The sequence below is a fragment of the Glarea lozoyensis genome (assembly GCF_000409485.1).
Source record: "Glarea lozoyensis ATCC 20868 chromosome Unknown GLAREA14, whole genome shotgun sequence".
In the NCBI taxonomy this organism is placed as follows: Eukaryota; Fungi; Ascomycota; class Leotiomycetes; order Helotiales; family Helotiaceae; genus Glarea; species Glarea lozoyensis.
Genome location: NW_007360988.1, coordinates 1,750,830 through 1,763,397, shown reverse-complemented (window position 1 = coordinate 1,763,397; position 12,568 = coordinate 1,750,830).

Sequence of the window (12,568 nt, the reverse complement as noted above, 5' to 3'; positions counted from 1 at the left end):
TAGTATCTTATTTGTTAGAAGATAAACTACTATTACGAGTAGTGTCGGCCTCGGCGTCGTAATACTCTTAGGACTAAAGGTCCTAGGATTAGGCGAGGTTATAGGAACTAAGTAGTTCCCGGGACCGCTGTCTAGTAAATTAATTTAGTTAAGGTTAGTTATATTTAGGTTAGCGGATAGGCCCCGGTTTAGGGTACTATTACGTAATAAGGAAAGTTCGATAAGTTCGCTAGGCGAACCTATTAAACCGGCTAGAAGTTTAACGAGTTCGACTAACGAACCTATTAAACTTAAGAAAGAAAAGTTCTATATAATATTTATAATTTCCTTAGATAGAAGCTTTATACTTAACTTACTATAGTAATAGTATATTATCTATTTAACCTACTCTTATTATAACAAATATACCTTTAAGTCTATAACCTAATAATCCCGTACGTACTTATTTATATACTAACCCGACGAAACCTCTATCTATAGTATATAGAATACTTAAATCGTTATACTTTAAGTACTTATTCTAAGTATACCTCGACTATTAATAATAGCTTTATCTAGTAAGAAGACTACTCTACTACCTAATAAGAGTCTAACGACTAGTCGTACCGACCTTACGCCTACTACTAACCCTACCTAGAGAAGTAGTAAGAAAGCTAATAATATTAGTATACCGGACGACGACAAAAGAAATATTATAGTTAAAAATATAGTACTACTTAAGGTAGTACTCTCTAAATAATATTTAGAAAACCGTTTCGAGCTCGAGACCTTTCTTCTTTAGACCGAATTATACTTTACCTTTAATAAAGACTAGTTTAGCTTAGAAAAGTATAAGGTTCTCTAGGCTACGTCTTATCTTAAGGGCCTAGCTTACCTTTAGATCTAACCCTTTTTAAGAGACTATTTTAAATATAATAACTAACCGGCTAGTATAATAATAGCGACTTAGAAGATCTTTAGAAATTTCGGGAGTTTTAAGATAGAAATACGACAAATGTTTAGAAATATTAACGCTAAGAGAATAGCGGTACGTAAGTTATTAGCTCTTACCTAAATAGGCTCTATAATCTAATACGCTATAGAGTTTTAACGTTATAGAAATAAGACTAGTACCCGCTACGAGGTCGTCTACGTTAATACTAAGAGAGTAGTGTTCGCCTAGTAAGGAACGACTAAGATAACTACTAAGTTATTAATACTATCGACCTAGCTACCTTAGCTAGTCGATCTACTTAAACCCGAGGATATAAAGTAGATATCTAATTCGATATTTTAGATATTAGAGACTATAAGACTATTCTAGGAATACTCTAGTTTCGAGAATATAACCCGGAAATAGACTAGTATACTAATATAGTAACCTACGGGAGATATATCTACGAGGGTTCGTAGTAACTTAAAGGCCGGAGAGAGGTTTACGCTACCTCCTCTAAAGTGCCCGGACACCTTAATAGAATAGAGGGTCCTCTATAGAATACTAGTAAGAGTATAGAAAAACAAATACCTATATAGTATTAGAAGTATAAGAAGTTATTCGAAAACCTAGAAGACTTTCGAGCCTTACCCGAATATTAACTATAAGACTATAAAATTAATTTTAAAGAAGAAGCGAAGTACTCTTTAGAAACCTTAAGATACTACTATTTCGATACTACTAGGACGCTAGAGAAATACGTTAAAGTAGTACTTAAGAAAGAATAGATTAGAGAATCTAAATTACTAATAGTATTAAATATACTAATTATCGCGAAACTAGGCGATAATAATAGAAGGCCTTATATTAACCTCTAATAAGTTAATAATATTACTATTACTAATAAATATCCGCTACCTAATACCTAGTACTTACGAGATAAGCTAGCTAAAGCTAAGATATTTACGAAAGTAGACTAGAGAAATATCTTTAACTTAATCTAAATTAAGAAAGACTAAGAATAAAAGTTCGCCTTCCTAGTACTCTCTAGACTCTATAAACCTTTAGTTATACTATTTAGAGCGAAAAACGTACTAGTAATATACTAAAGGTAGAACGATAATATTCTACGAGAATACCTCGGTAAGTTTATTATCTACTATCTTAATAACCTCTTTATCTACTTAGAAGATAAAGAGGATTATAAAGAATACGTCTATTTAGTCTTAGAAGCCTTAGTAAAGGTAGACTCTAGGTTAAAACTAAGTAAGTATAAATTTAGAGTTTAGAGAATAACGTTTCTTAGTTATATTATTAAACTAGAAAAGATAAGTATTAAACTAGAGAAAATCTAACGAGTCGTAGATTAGCCGAAATTAACCTATATTAAGAACGTCTAATTATTTCTCGGTTTCGGTAACTTCTACTAATAGTTTATTAAGAGATACTCTAATATAGTAACTCTACTAATACGACTTACGCGAAAAGATATACTATTCTTTATAAGAGAACCCGAGATAGCCGCCTTTTAGTAGCTAAAAGATAGATTTACTAGTAACCTAGTAATAAGAAGCTTCGACGAGAATAAGCTAAGTAAGATTAAGACTAATACCTTAGATACTACTATTAGTACTATTTATCTATAACTAGACGAATCTAGAAAGTAGTACCCTATTACCTATTACTCCGAAAAGTATTCGCTAGCTAAATAGAACTATAATATATATAAGAAGAAACTTATAGCTATAGTTAAATTGTTAAAACATTAGAAAATCTACCTCCTAGGAGCTAGATACCCGGTTAAGGTCTATATAGACTATAAGAATCTACGTATCTTTTTTACTTTAAAGAAACTAGATAACTAGAGAATAGCGAGATAGGCCGAGAAGCTCGCCTATTACGACCTTATTATTAAATATATCGCTAGAAAAGATAACTCTAGAGCTAATACTCTAAGTCGATAGCCTAGATATAAGAATAATAAGGTATATAAAAAGTAAGCTATTCTAAAAGAAGATATTAGGATAGAGTATATATCGATATATAGATATAAAGTATATATAGATATAACGTAGGGAGAATAGCGGTAATTATCGTAGTCGCGAGACTTAAGGTTCGAATATAAAAGACTTAAATTACTTAGAGAGAGAAGCTATCTACTTAGAACTAAAGAACCCTTATATAGTAGAAATCTTAACTCTAGAAGATTCTATTTATTAGAAATCAACTAGTTACTATTATTAATATTAATAAGAATATTAGTAATGTCCTTATTCTAGAATATTCGCTTAGAAATTAACTTTACTATCTTAGTAATATATCTTTCTAGAACATTCTATACTTACTATAGACTCTTTATAAGTACTATAGTATAATATAAGTATTTATTACCTAATACTTATAGAAGATAAGGACAGAAACCTTATTTCTAATACTAAGGTAATATCTACCCTTATAAAAATCCGTAGCCTATAGTATAATAAAATTATAGCTACTTAGGACAAAGAACCTAACGTTTCGAAGAAAACGTCTAGATATAAAGATAGTAAACTAAAAATACCTAACTTATATACTAAGGAATTTATCTAGAGATTCTATAAGACTCCGGAATATAGCTACTAAGAAATAAGAAGAACTCTCTAGAGAATCTAATAGTAATACTATATCGATAAGCTTCGATCTCTAGTAAAAGACGTAGTAACCGGCTATAATACCTATATTTAAAATAAACTAGTATACTATAGCCCTTATAGACTTATAGAAATAATACTAATTTCTAAATAACTATAGAAAATAATATTATAGAACTTTATTATTAAACTTCTACTATTAAGAGATCTAATAACTAGTATTAAGTATAACTTAATTATAGTTATAATAGAAAGACTTACTAAGTATATAATTCTAATACTATATAAGGAGTCTAGTATAGCTAAGGAGCTAGTATATACTTTTATTCGATACGTATTTATAGACTATAGTACTTTAGAGGGAATAATCTCTAACTAAGATAAACTATTTATATCTAAACTCTAGACGGCCGTAATAGTATATATAAGAGTAAGGCGGAAGCTATTAACCTTATTCTATCTATAGACAAATAGAGAAAACGAGAGAATAAACTAAGTAGTTAAAGTATACTTAAAGTATTATATAAACTATAAATAAGATAATTAGGTCGTACTACTACTTATAGTCTAGTTTATATATAATAGTATATCTACGGAAATAATATAAGTATTACTATTTAAAGCTAACTTTAGTTATAAAAAGACTATATTCTAAGAACCTTATAACGCGAAAATTAATAACTAAATAAAAAGAATTCTCGTCGATAATCTTTCTTTCCTTTATAAAAAACTTATTAAAGAACTTAAGTTTATCGCGAAAAGAAACGTATATTACTATAATAAGAGACGTAGTTAGAAGCCTACGCTATAAAAGAGGGATAGAGTTTATTTAATTAGACGTAATATTTAAATAAAATAACTAAGCGATAAACTAGATAATAAGAAATTAGAACTATTTAAAATTAAAGTACTTAAAGGATACTTAAACTATAAATTAGCTCTACCTAAGAATATAAATATCTTCTTAGTATTCTATATATCTCTTCTTAAGCTAGTACTATCTAGAGTACTACTAGCTCTAGTTATAGAAATAGAACCGGTTAACTCTAATACTAAGTATAAGGTTAAGAAAATCTTAGACTATAAACTTATTAGAAAGAAACTATATTATCTAATAAAGTAGAAGGACTACTTATAATTAAAAAATATATAGGAACTAATAAATAACCTTAACTACTCTAGGTAGCTTAAGAAGTTCTACTACTAGTATCTAGGGCCTCTTAGAAAGACCTAGAATTGAAGTTTAGATCGAGTAGTAATAGATTATAAGTAGAGAAGTCGTCGGGCGGAGTAGGGTAGACTAGTAGTCGTTCTACTTCTACTTCTCTCTTCTTCTTCTTCCTCTTCTCCTCTTTATTCTACTACTCTTTTCTCTCTAACTCGTCTAACTTATCTAATAAGTTAAGACCTACCGAAATTATCTTTTATTTTCGTTCCTATAAGAACTTTTACTACTAGCAAATACGAGTATAGTAAGCTAGTATCTCTTAGATTTAGGCCTCGGTCTACTTATCCTTTAAGAAGAGTTTCTCTTCTTAAACCTTAATACTCTTCTAGTTATAAACTATAAGTATTCGATTTATCTCCTTAATATTATACGACTTTCTAGCGGATATATAGGTACTATAGCGACTATATTTTAGGTCCTAAGAGACTATATACTCTTTTCTTACCTTTTTATAGTAAGAGTAAGGCGCTATCTTTCTTCTAGTTAAATTAATTTATTTTCCGAGGGCTACGATATTAAAACGTTTAGTTATATAGTTAAGTAGTATATTAGAAAGAAGGAAAGTCTATAGCCTTTAACTAACGTATTTCTTAGTTATACTTAAGCGTATAGTCTCGCTAGTCCGAATAGAGAATAGTATTATAAGTAGTATCGGCCTCGGCGTCGTAATACTCCTAGGACTAAAGGTCCTAGGATTAGGCGAGGTTATAGAAACTAAGTAGTTTATAAGACTACTATCTAGTAGATTAATTTAGTTAAGGTTAGTTATATTTAGGTTAGCGGATAGGCCCCGGTTTAGAGTACTGTTACGTAATAAGAAAAGTTTAATAAGTTCGCTAGGCGAACCTATCGAACTAGCTAGAAGTTCGATAAGTTCGACTAATAAACCTATCGAACTTAAGAAAGAAAAGTTCTATATAATATTTATAATTTCCTTAGATAGAAGCTTTATACTTAACTTACTATAGTAATAGTATATTATCTATTTAACTTACTCTTATTATAATGAATATACCTTCGAGTCTATAACCTAATAATTCTATACGTACTTATTTATATACTAACCCGACGAAACCTCTATCTATAGTATATAGAATACTTAAATCGTTACAACTACCTTAAAGCTTTCTTTTTAGTATTTCTATCTTAACTATATATTATAGATATCTATATACCTTAGCTTAGTTTCTACTCTACCTTCTTTCTATATAACTAGCCTTATTGTTTACTAGTTATTATAATAGATCTTCTACGACTAACCTAGAATTAATTAAATATCTTTAAATAACCTCTAAAGAGCTATTACCTCCTTTTCTATACTAGAGAGTCCTAGAAGCTCTACTTCTATTATTAAGAGTATAATTATACCTTATTAAGTTACTCTCTAGTAGATTAAACCTCTAAATAATATAATAATAAAACTATATAACGACTTACGAGATTTAGAGTTATCTATAAATAAAGTATCGAAAGCTATAATTAAAGTATCTAAGAGGTTAAGAGATAAGCTTATCTTAAGTAGATAAGTATAGAATTAAATAGCGAGGAAACGTATTTTAAATAGATAACGTATTGTCTAATCTACTACTTTAAGGTACTTAGAAGCTAGGTTTTAAAGAAAATAAGATAGCTAGAAGGCTATAAAAGCGACGTCTAGTCTAATTATAATTATAGTATATAAGATTAAACTAACTTTCTCTTAGAACTTCTTAACCTTTACCTTTAACGCTTAATCCTAGTTTTTAATAAAGTCGATAGTTAGAAGTAGAGTTACTAGAATTACCCTCTCGGCTAAGCCGAAACGTAAAGTAATTTTCTCGATATATATGTCGTAGACTAGTTCTATAGTCCTCTTAACTCTATCTCTTAAGATCCTAATTCTAAGAAACTAATAGTAGTCTCTAAGCTTAGTTAACTCGTATAAGTGTCTTATTCTATTAAATATAAGCTTAGCTATAGCCTTATTCTGTTTATAGTATAATATAATAATATTGTCGACATAGAAGATAATAAGGACTTTACACTTCTTATTATATATTAAATATAGCTCTTCTTTACTTAACGTTAAGCCTTAAGCTTAAATTATAGTAATAAAGTTATTATACTATAGTACTAGAGAATCCCTTAATCTATATAGTACTCTATCTAATTTAATATACTTATCTACTTACTTAAATCCTAGTAGTAGGTAGTAATATACTAAGTCTTTATTCTTCTTTTATACTATATTAATAAAGGTATTTACGACGTCGAACTATTTTATCTCGAGGTCGTATTTAGTAGCTAAAGCGTAATATAGGCGGAAGGACTTAGTAGCTAAGGTTACTATATAAGTTAATTAAATAGTATTCTTATATTATAGATTACCTCTTACTACGAGCCTTAATTTACAACGTAGTAATTTGCCTTTCTAATTAAGCTTATATATAAATACCTACTTTACTAGAATAGATATCTTTAGTATATCGCTTATTAAATAGATTATCTAATAGTTCTTCTTTTCTAGGTTCTTAATTTTATTTACTATATTCTTAATAAACTTATCTTCTAATTTATATATTTCGAGGTTCTTCTATTTAGTTAGAAGAGTCGAAAGATTTATATATATAATACTCGGAGTCGCTTATAAACTTATCTTTATATATACTAGGTACTTACTCTAAATAACCGAGGTAGCTTTTAGAAGCTCTTTATAATTTATCGGAGTATTTACCCCCTCTATTTTACTACTTAGAGGCGCCGATAAGCGCCTTTTCGCCTATAATAAATACTTATTTTAAATAATTAAAGTAGTAACTATATTATAGATATTATTATAGCTCTCTTAGTCTAGGAGCCTTTATTTAATAGTTTTCTAAGTCTTTAGCGACTAGAACATTTCTAAGAATTACTCTATTTCTCTATTTAATTAATTAATATCTCTATCTAGAACGGTATAGATTTCTAACGTCTTTTCTTTATCGAAGTCTCTCTTTAGTTTCTCTTCTCCTAGTTTCTACTTCGTCCTAGTCGAATACTCTCTTATTTATTTATAGACCTTCTATATTCTCTTTACCGAGGCTTTAGTTATTATTACTCGAGTAATCGACTTAGTATTATCCTTACTCTAAGCTACTATAGTTTTACTATCTAATTTCTATCTCTTAGACGACTCGGCTTTAGCGGTTCTCTTATTAATATATTAATAATTAGAAGCGATAAGTATATACTAAACTACTACTTAAGGGATTCCTCTTATAATATAATTATTCTATAGCTATAAAGTTAAGTTTAGCTCCGCTAGTACTTTCTCTAATACCCTCGACGTCGACGACGTCTATTCTAAGGTAGTTTCTATACCTCTAGTCTATTTAGACTTAGAGGTATTCTTAGAAGTTAAAAGTCTAATACTACTAGTTCTTACCCCCGATTTTAGCTTATAGCGCTAAGTATCTAGCTAGTATATTCTAGTACTCGCCTCTTCTAGCTAAGCTTTTATAATATCTATCGGGCTTTCTCTATTCTTATTAACTTATAGTTAATAGGTTCTTAGTATATTATCTTCTTTAAAGATACCTTTAATTATTATATCTACGTCCTAAAGAGCTTTATTAAAAGGTTCTTAAATCTCGTTAACTAGGCTTCTCTTCTTTTAGATTTCTAAAGCTAGGTCTCCTTTAGAGGCTTTATTATAGAAGCTAGTTTTATTAAAGACGACGTTATAAGTAATAATAACTTCTTTTAGCTCTAGAATCTAGATCTTATAGATATTTAATATAACGTAATCTATAAGGTATTTAATATAAGCTCTTATTATAGTTTTAAACCCTTTCTTAAATAGTCTAGTCTCTCTATCTCTTTTTATAGTATATACTCTATAACTATAGATATAGATACTATTCTAATCTAGCTTTAAATCTATAGTAATTAGCTTAATTACGTCTAGATTAAAATAGTAATAGTAGTTTCGAAACTATTATAGTAGTACTTTATTTAGTAATTTCTAGTTATACCTTTCTACTAGACTTATATTATATAGGTAAGCTTCTACTTACGTCGATTCTAGCTATAGATTCTCTAGAAGGTTAGTATATATAAGTACTATAATCGACCTTAAAATTACCTTCTATTCTACTTTCTTACTCTTACTATTAGGCTTCTTTATATATAGTAGAGTTAACTTAATAGCTATTCTCTTCTTCTCTATAAATTTCTTATACTCCGACTTACTAAAATATAAGAAAACTCCCCTTTCTTCGTTATACCGAAATATATAGATATATAGCCTATATTATCTTATAACTTAGGTGTTAAAGTTCTATAATACTCTTAAGATCTTAACCTACTTTCTTATTAGTAGAGCGAACGTCTATAGTTTACTACTATACTTATTCTTAATAATAAGTAGCTATCGGCTAGAGTTATATACTTTATTATATATTACGAGTAGCGTCGGCCTCGGCGTCGTAATACTCCTAGGACTAAAAGTCCTAGAATTAGGCGAGGTTACGGGAATTAAGTAGTTTTTAGGACTACTGTCTAATAGTTTAATTTAGTTAATATTAGTTAGGTTTAGATTAGCGGATAGGCCTCGGTTTAGGGTACTATTACGTAATAATAAAAGTTCGATAAGTTTACTAAGTAAACCTATCGAACTAGGTAAGAGTTCGATAAGTTTAACTAGTAAGCCTATCGAACTTAAGAAAAGAAAAGTTCTATATAATAATTATAATTTCCTTAGATAGGAGCTTTGTACTTAACTTATTATAGTAATAGTATATTATCTATTTAACTTACTCTTATTATAACGAATAGATCTCTAAATCTATAAGTAATAATCTTCTGCCTACTTCTTAATATACTAACCTTATAATAACCCTAGTCTACTCTAAGTAAAACTAAATCGTTATACTTTAAGTACCTTATTCTTAGTAAGTACTAGATTATTAATAATAGCCCTAAACGTTACTAGTCTAGCCGGAAGCGTCGTAGAAACCCCGGTACTACTACTACTACTACTACTAATCTCTACTATAATCGAAGTAAAGAAGGGCCTACGAATCCCTCTACTAGACAAGTATAATAGAACTCTAGCTAACCTAGAATAGTTTATTATAAAGACTTAACTCTATATAGGTTTTTATAGAGATAAGTTTAGAAACGAAATAGATAAGGTTTTATTTCTAATCTCGCGCTTCGAGGGAAGAGCCTATAACTAGATCGAACCTTACGTTAGTAATTACTAGGAGAATAAGACCTAAATAGGCTTAGTATCTATAGTTTACTCCTAGTTTATTAAAGATTATTTTAAAATACTAAAAGACTTTATAATCGGTATAAGAAAAGCCTTTAGAGATATCGATATTAAGAAAAAGTTAGAGCTAGCCCTACTTAAGCTTACCTAGACTAGGTTAGCTATCTACTATAATATCGACTTCTAGTAAACCTTAGCTAGGTTAGGACTAGACAATAAAGCTTTAAGAATATTATTCTATAGAGAATTAAAGAAATTTATAAAGGATAAATTATTATGTATAGATTCTCTTAAGGACCTTTATATACTAAGTAAAGCCGCTATTAAAATCGATAACCGAGTATATAAGCGCTATATCGAAAAGAAAGAAGTCTATTCTTACTATATACGTCTAATAAAGAACTACTATAGTAACCTAATAGAACTTAACGCGATTAGTAGAAGAGAACTTAACACCTTAAAGAAGAATAGAAAGAAGCTTTTAAATAAGAAAAGAATATAATAAAGAGAGAAGGGACTCTACTTTAAGTATAGAGAAAAAGGTTATATAGCTAGTTTCTATTATAAAGAAAAGCTATAAAAAGACTAGAAAAAATAGTTCGGTAATACTAAATAGTTAGTAGTAATAAATAAAGCTACCCTACTAGAAGGTAATTAGGGTAAGTAAGAGGCTACTAAATTTAGTTTAGTAGTCTAGATAAGGTCCGAAAAACCTCTAGTAACTAAGAAATATAGGATCGAAGACTCCTTATACTAGATAGACTTAGAACCTAATAGCCTCTCGGCCTACTAACTCGAGAAAGTAATTTTAAAATATAGGGAATACTAGTACTTCTAGGAGATAATAGAAGAGAGAAATATCTAGAAAACCGAGAATAATTAAAAGTTTACTACTAACTATTAGATATAGAGAGAGAAACCCGTAACTAATATATATTATAAAGTATTTTTTATAGATATAAAAAGAATAGTATTCTAATAAGAACGTACCTAGAAGATAACCGTCGAACTACTTAGACTAATTAGATAGTTACTCTACTTAAACGATCTCCTTAAACTAGAAGATATATAGGAAATTATTAGTAAAGCTCTAGGGAAGCGTATCTAGGAGTGGGTCTCCTTTATTAAAGGACAAATAAGTGAGTTTACTTAGTAGAAAGCCCTAGTCTCTAATACCTATACTCTATACCTTAGTATACTCTATTAGTTATAAGAATAGGTAACGCGATACTATATATAGACTAACCTACTCCGAAATATAGAGATTATAGAGATATTATTAGACCCTTATAAGCTCTATACTACTAAAGAATAGAGATAAATTACGGTCGAAATAAAGATTAAAGGAAAACTAATTAGAGTTATAATTAACTTAGAAGCTAATAGAAACTATATCTTACTCTCTATAGTAAAGAAATTAAATATTTCTATAACTAATATTTACCTAGATACTCTATAGCTAGTAGATAGGTTAGATTATAGTAATAATACTCTATAGCTAGTAGATAGGTTAGATTATAGTAATAGATAAGTAGATAAAGTAACTATTCTATCTAAGTTATTCTTACTAGATAGATATAGAGCTAATATCTAGTTTAATATTACCGAAATTAGAAACTATAAGGCTATATTAGGAATAGCCTAGATTCGAGAGTATAACCCCGAAATAGACTAGTATACTAATACTATAACCTATAGAAGATACGCCTATAAGGGTACGTAGGTTTAACTATAAGGCTAGAAAGAGGTTTATACTACTTTCTCTAAAGCGCCTAGATACCTCGAAGAAATAGAGAGTTCTCTATAGGTTACTATTAATAATAGTAAAGAAAAACAAATACCTATATAGTATAGAAGATTTAAAAGGTTATTCGAAAACCTAGAAGACTTTTAAGCCTTACCTAAATACTAACTATAAAATTACGAGATTAATCTAAAAGAAGAAAGATAACTACCTTTTAAGAAATTAAGACGATACTAGTTCGACGTCTTTAAGACGTTAAAGAAATATATCGATATAGTACTTAAGAAAAAATAGATTAGACTATCTAAATTACTAGTAGCTTTAAATATATTAGTAGTAGTAAAGCTAAGTAATAATAAAGAAAGACTTTATAAAGACTTTCGAAGACTAAATAATATTACTATTAGAGACTAATACTCTTTACTAAATATATAGTATCTATAGAATAGACTAGCTAAAGTAAAAATATTTATAAAACTTAACTAGAGAAATACCTTTAATCTTATTAGAATTAAGAAAGAATATAAGTAAATAACTATATTTATTATACTCTCTAGCTAATATAAATATACTATTATACTATTTAGGCTAACTAACGCCTCTATAATATACTAGAGATAGAATAATAATATTCTATAAGAGTACCTCGATAAGTTTATTATCTATTACTTCGATAATATTCTCGTTTATTTAGAAAATAATAATAAATATAAGAAGTATATCTATTTAGTTCTAGAAGCCTTAGCTAAGGTAGACTCTAGACTAAAGCTAGAGAAGTACGAATTTAGTACTTAGAAAACTAAGCTCCTAGGGTTTATTA